The sequence below is a fragment of the Marmota marmota genome, unplaced genomic scaffold, assembly GCF_001458135.2.
Source record: "Marmota marmota marmota unplaced genomic scaffold, marMar, whole genome shotgun sequence".
Taxonomy (NCBI): Eukaryota; Metazoa; Chordata; class Mammalia; order Rodentia; family Sciuridae; genus Marmota; species Marmota marmota.
Genome location: NW_026000196.1, coordinates 977,215 through 984,447, shown reverse-complemented (window position 1 = coordinate 984,447; position 7,233 = coordinate 977,215). Strand labels below are relative to the sequence as shown.

Here is a 7,233-nt window from a genome sequence, read left to right as displayed (position 1 = left end):
GCTCTGCACACACCCTCTGGAGATCCGGGTGTAGCAGCCGGTTGGCCTTACGTAAGCTCTTAGCCAGACCCGGGCCCCAGGCTTCTCTCCGCCAAGGAAGCGAGTCTTAAAAAGGTGACTTGTTTTCGGGGTTAGAGGGAAGGCCAATCGGTATGATTCCCTGGTGATTTACTGGAGCCCAGACATCTCGGTTTGTGGGACTTCGATTGGATTTTCCAAGCTTTCCTTCTGCCCTTTGTTGTGTTTTATCTCTTCCACAGTGGGTTTCTGATGGGCTGTGAGAGTGATGAAAAGAAAAGAGCACTGGATATAGAGTCCCAACAGGAGGGCTGGGGATTGTGCAGATGCTCGCACTTAAAATCTCCAGCTAAGCATACTTTAAGTAGTCAGCAGGCTTTGAACTCAACTTCCAGGCTCAGTTTTTTCCCAGCCATTTATGAGTTCTGTGACCTAAGTTCTCTTTCCAAGTATCTATTTTCTCTATGTCAGATACTGGGCACTGACTGCTTGAGCACTCACCTCATGAATAGTAGCTGTTAGAATTATTATGGACCTTGATCAGCATACTTTGGCCCTTCATAGCTTTGTCGATATAGTGGAGTAATAATGGCCATTGTTAAATAAGAAAGACAGCCTTTGGAGGTAAACATTATTTTACAGTTAGGGAAACCGATGGTCAGGTGCCTTAAGTGAGTGACTTCTTAGGTGAGGAAGACAGCAATTGACTGGGTGAGGAACCCTCCCGCCCCTCTCCTGACTTACTGCACCTTGTTCTTCAGGAAGTGGTTGGAACACCTGGCCTTCCTCCCAGAGAATGGCCCATCAGTTCAGTAGTCCTGAATCTGGCCTTCTGGGTACTCTCCCAGCACACACTGGGTATGAAAACCAATGGAAATGTTTGTTGCTCTATTCTTTTCTAGGACTCCAGGTCACTGCATCCGCGCATCCCCCACCCCCCCCACCCCCAGCTTGTTACTTGTAACTAGAATGGACTTAGATTTAAATTTATCGTCCAAGCCCAAACAGTCTGAAGAGTAACTGTGAGACATATTATTAATAAGTTAACAGAAGCAACAGGTTCAGACTTGGTTGGACAGTGCCCTACTTACAGCTGAAAGTGGCCTTGGAGAATATTGGAGAACTGAACTTGATAAAACTGATAACTTTCTAAACAAAGAGCAGTTTTATAGAGTCAATCCTTCTACTTTTGTACAAGGGAAAAATGTTTGGACAAATGCTTAACATGGTAACCCAGGAACAGCAAAAATAGCTCTAAAAACCTATGCCAGAGAAGTCAAACCATTTTCCCTAGGCCTAGTTTATTCATGAAACTGCTCTGAAATCAAATTTTTTCCCAAAACCAATTGGCATTCCTGGAGTCCCATTTCCCTTTTCTTCTACAGTGCAGTCTGTTTTTCTTATTATCACTGGATGCTTCATACCCAACAATGAGCTGTGCTACTTGAGGACTGTACCACTATTCCACAAGGTTTGATTTAGCTTTTAAAATTGATAGGATTGTTTTCTTGGCCCTCCTTGCTTAGTTTCTCAGATAAGGCAGCTAGCTCCTAAGCTGATCCTTCTAGGTACTGCTTTCACTTTCTTTTAGGTTCTTTATTTTCTGCCATCATTCATTCACTCCACAAACAATGAACACCTGCTACATGCTGGGCTCTGTACTAGGCATCAAAAGTTACAAAGTAAGTAATAGGAAGCTTCTACCTGTTAAGAGTGGAGTCCAGAAAAGGGAGCAAGTAATCCCAATTTTACTTTTTGGATGGTGAGAACACAGTAAAGAAACTATAGCAGAGATGGTAGGGCTTACTAAACATTTCAGTTGCTGCTAGGCAGGTCACACTGTTCTTATAATGCAGTGGAAGTGGAAATGTGTGCTCTGCTTCCAGGCTGAGGTAATAGAAAGCCAGTCTGAAGTAACTATTGAGGAGTCTGTTCTGGTTGGTGGGACCTCCACAAACCTAGGTGACTACACAGAGTAGACCCTGTCCAGAGCTGTACTGGACATGTAATATGAGTACAAAGTAAACTTCTGTTGTGTGAAGCCACTGTGATTTGAGGTTTGTTGCTGTAGAATATTTGAGTCTAATTGAATGAATTAGAGGGCTGTTTGTGTCTATTTCACCTGTTACTCCTTCTAACTCTCTATTTGTTTTTGGTACCAGGGATTGAACCAGGGGTTCTTCACCATTAAGCCACATCCCTAGCCCCAACTCCCTATTTTTCATTTTGAGACAGAGTCTCACCAAGTTGCTCAGGGCCTTGCTAAATTGCTGACACTGGTCTTGAACTGGCGATCCTCCTGCCTCAGTTTCCTAAGTGTCTGGGATTATAGGTGTGTGCCACAGCACCCAGCCTAACTCTCTTTTTAAATTAAATATGAACCAAAGGTACTCTGCAAAGTATATGATATGATATGAACCCCCCCAAATAAATATGTTGAAATTTAATCACTAAGTGATAGTGTAAGAGATGGGGCCTTTATGAGGTGAGTAATTTAAAAAGGTAGAATTCTCCTGAATGGGATTTGTGCCCTTATAAAAGAGGATTGAGGGACACCCTTCCTTTTGCCCTTCTTCCTTGTGAGGACACAGCAACAAAGCACCATCTATGAAGAATGGGTTATCACCAGGTACTAAATCAGGTTGTCCCTTGATCTTAGATTTCCTAGCATCCTGCCCTGTGAGAAACAGTTCTGTTGTTTATAAATTATACCACCTAATGTGTTTTTTTTTATAGCAGCATGAACAAACAAGATATATTTTTCACTAAAATGGATGTCAATTGAGAGAAGAAAGCTGAAAATGTGTGAAATGAGTGTTCACTGGGGTAAAGTAAATGGAGCAGACAGGAGGGAGCTGGGACTGTGCAGAGAGTGGTTTGGTTTCTAGAATGTATTCTCAGTACTGGATCAAGACCCATGCTTAGTAGACATTAGTGAATGAAAAAGATGCAAAGAAAGAACTAGTTGAAGATTTGGGCACGAGAGTAGAAATGACAGAGATTGGAACAGGCAGGATTGGAGCAACATCCTTTACCTCCTCCTCTTACCTGTTTTAGAGGGAGCATTGGTTATCTGGAGTTCCTGCAGGTATAAGAGAACAGTATGGGCAGGCATTCTGGGGTTTTGTTTTGTTTTGTGGTACAGGGGATTGAATCCAAGGGTACTGAACCACTGAGCTTCATCCCCAGCTCTTTTTTTGAGACAGGTTCTCACTAAGTTGCTAAGTTTCTTTCTAAGGCTGGATTTGTACTCACAATCCTCCTACCTCAGTCTCTCTAATCATTGGGATTGCAAGTATGTGCCATTGCACGCAAGTACCTTATTGTATAATGATCACCATCATCCACCTTCAGAAGTTTTTCATCTTCCCAGAGTCACACTCTGTATCCATTAAACAATATTTTCTCATCCTTCTCTCCCGCAGTCCCTAGCAATCCCCATTCAACTTCCTGTCTCCTGGAATATGACTATTTTAGATACCTTTTGTAAGTAAGGTAAGATACCTTTTATGTCTGACTTATTTCATTTAGCATGTCTTCAAGATTCATCGATGTGGTAGCATGTATCAGAATTTCCTTTCTTTTCACAGCTGAATAATATTCCATGGTATGCATTCTGGATTTTGATACCCAATATTCCCACTTCATCTAAGACTCTATGTACCAACACAGCTGCATATGATGTACAATGCCATCTGGTGGTTGGTAGGGAGCAATCTCTGCCTTAATGTACCTTTCCTTTGGAACAGTGCCCCCTGTTTTGTTTGTGCTCATAGATGGGCCAGTTTAGTTTCAAGTAATCTTTCTACACTTATCCAAGCATCGCTCATTATCTTCCTTTCAATATTTCTTCTAAAGGATAGGAATTTCTATCTGAAGGATGTATTCCTATCCCTCTTTTTCCTATTTCAGACATCCTCAGGGATGATGGATGTGAGCTCCTGGGTCCCTAAGGAGCAGAATCATTATGTTAACAGGTCACTGTCCTTACCTGACACAACATCTTGCTCTGTGGCCTATTTTGTTCCTATCCAATAAGAACACCTGGGCAGGACCTCACCCATCAGTCTCATGTTCTTCCCTCCTTCGTTTTTCCCTCCCTTCTTTCCTGCCACATCTTAGTTCATCAGAAGATAGATGTGTGAGGGAGGCTTATATGTAGGACCAGTTTGCTTTGGCAGAAACACCTTAGCATTCAGATCCCAAGATTCTGGCAGATGCATCTGGATCAGACTCAGATGGGGCCAGCGTCTGAACCAGGTCTCAGGCAGTGCAATACACGGCTAGGAAAGAGAGTTCTGAAATGTAAGAGGTCATGGCCTAAATAAAGCACAGCATCCTACCTGGAGGTGAAGGTTGCCAGTGATCTTCAGATGTATTTTCCATCCTTCATGGTCTTGGAGAAGAGAAGTACTAAGATTCAGGCACCCTCAACCTCCAACACTAATCATGACTGACCATGTTTCAATATGTCTCATGGTGTCGGGTACAGAATCTCTCAGGGTGCTTTGTGGTCAGTAACTACAGATTGACTAGATTCTGTGGAGCCTCTCTGGTTCCTCAGACACACTCAGAACTTCTGCCCCTTTGGGCCATTGTGCTATCTGCACAGCTTCAGTGGGACTATTGGCAGTCTGTATTTGTAACTGTTGGCACACCTCTTTTCTCCGAAACTCTTTCATCGAGTTAAGGACCTGATATATTTATCTCTCCCACACCTAATGCATTACATGGTCATCAATAAACTTCTATAGAATTCATTCATTTATTAAACCTCCTGGCAAGAAAAGTGTTCTTTTCTTTGAACTAATATCTGGCTGCCCTCAACTTTTATTTCAGTAATGGTCAGAAAGTGTCGGACATTTATGAAACAACAGCAGGGCAACAGCTCGTGCATGGTGGTGACCTCAAATGCCACTGTCATCATCCTTACCTCAGCCCCACTCCCAGGCCCCTCCTACACCTTCCCATGATTCAGTCCTCTAAAGAATTAATAATTGGTACAAGAGCCCTACCCGAAGATCATAGGCTTCTGTTAATTGGTAATTGTGCCTCTAGTTTTTCAGTATTTTGAAAGTCATCCTTGACTGATTTCAGATAGTACTAGAAATTCTTATTTCCTCTCCTCTGTTGTGATGGACACAGCCAGGATGAGCTCAGATTAGGACACTAATTAGATCCAAGATTCAGTTTTGCCATCCACAGTTTCTGCACCTTTTAGAGGTAGGGTTAGTATTAACCCCAGAGTAGAAGAGGCCTGTGCTTTATTTAGGCCACAACCACATGATCTCTTACACTTCAGAACTCTCTCTCCAGCCCTGTACTGCAGAGCCTCAGAGCAGGTTCAGACTCCGGCCCCATCTGAGAGCTCTGGCTCCAGACTCTTTTCAATCCATTTTCCATATGGCTCCCAGTGACTGTGCCGATTGCCTCACTGATTAACCCAGATGGTGCTACTGGAAGAAAGACAGCAAAGAAAAACCTCATTGTCCCATATACCTGGGCTCTAATTTTTGCCCTGCAGCTGTATTATCTATGTGACCTCAGATAAATTATGTAATTCAAAAAAATCAGAATTTCCTCTTATTTAAAATAGGGATATTATTATGGTCATCACATCATTCCTTCATGCCCTGACCGCCTGTAATCTACATTGGATTTACTACAGGTTGTTCATCTCTACCACTCCAAAACCTCCAAGAAAAACAAACAAAATAATTAATTAAATTTAATGTTTAAAACAGTCCTTCAAAAGCAAGGGCCTTATTGTATTCATTTTTGCCTCAGTGCCTCACCTGATTCTTGTTAACAGTAGGTTGTTAGTAAATAAATTCCTCCAGGCTTGAATCAAATCAAGTTTCAAAACACCAAAATATATTTAAAATATCAAAGCATTGAAAATGCAGTTGATCCAGATATTTTCACATCAGTAGATTATAAGCCAAATGGATTTCCTGCTTGGATGAAAGTAGCCCTAAAGTTTACCCAATCCCAACAATTTCTGTCACTCACTCAATGGCTTTTGTTCTCTATAACCAGATACTGTGGGCCAAGAATCCCAGCACTTTTGCACCTTAACTTGACAGCAGGCAAAATGAATGACCAGGGTGACCCCTCCCAACAGAGCACATGATCCGCCACAGCTGTGCATGTTTTCTAGCATGACTGCACCAGGACACAGCTCCAAGCCACCGGGTGGAGCAATGTGCCCCAGGGAGAAAGCTTTGACTTTTCCCCCATGATTTCAGAAAAGAAAAGAGAAAAGCCTCTTTTACTTATGAGTTGTTTCTGCTTAATGTCAATAGGGAATGTTATCATATTTACATATGTACATGCATGAATGTATAGAATATCCACCCAGTGCTCCACGCATGTGAGGCAAGTGCTCTACCACTGAGCCACAACCCCAACCCCCAGAATCTTAATTTTATTACACTGAAAATGTACATAGCTAGAAGACAATTTCCTGGCCTCTCTGGGAGAGATAGGTTTTAGCCAGTGAGATCAGAAGTATTGGGAGCAAGATCCAAACAGGATGCCTCAAAAAAGTTGACCCTATTGAAAGGTATGCTCTGTTTGACTTGCTGTCCTTCTTCCTTCCTCTGGATGAATGTAATCTTGATGGCTAGAGCTCCAGTAACCATCCTGGAACTTGTGGTGACCTTGAGGATGGAAGCCACAGGGCCAGTGTAATGGAGCAGATTGAGAAAGAAGGCTGGGTGCCACATGACTTAAGTTACCACCATACCAGCCTGAGATGCTTGGTTTCTACCTGCTTCTCTTTCAGAGAAAGAGAAGCATGTACAGTGAAGCACACCTGTAATCCCACTTGGAAGGCCGAGGCAAGAGAATCTTAAGTTTGAGGCCAGCCTCAGCAGCTTTATGAAAGAAACTGTCTCAGAATAAAAAATTTTTAGGACTAGTTTAGCCCATAGCCAGCACAGGCTTCATAAATGAAGGTTCAGCTATGTGAGAAATCCTAAGGGAGTTTGAATTAAAAAGACAGGCACTAATTACCTTTAAACCAGCTCCAGGACGGCTACTCCTACCTCCAGCCTCAAGCTACCTATTAGAGTAGCAAGGTTTACCGAAGAGGGGAGAGAGAGAGAGAGAGAGAGAGAGAGAGAGAGAGAGAGAGAGAGAGAAGAAGAAGAAGAAGAAGGAGGAGGAGGAGAGAGAGAAGAGGAGAGAAACACGAGTGGACTTATGGAACAA

General features: G+C 42.7%; 1 long non-coding RNA gene across 1 annotated transcript; it reads left to right on the top strand.

Moving 5' to 3' along the window:
- The first annotated feature begins 1,077 nt into the window (after positions 1-1,077).
- On the top strand, positions 1,078-6,395 carry LOC125612474. Its single transcript, XR_007342802.1, has 3 exons — positions 1,078-1,088; positions 4,382-4,393; positions 5,543-6,395. It is a non-coding gene; the product is annotated as an uncharacterized LOC125612474 (long non-coding RNA).
- The last annotated feature ends 838 nt before the right edge of the window (positions 6,396-7,233 follow it).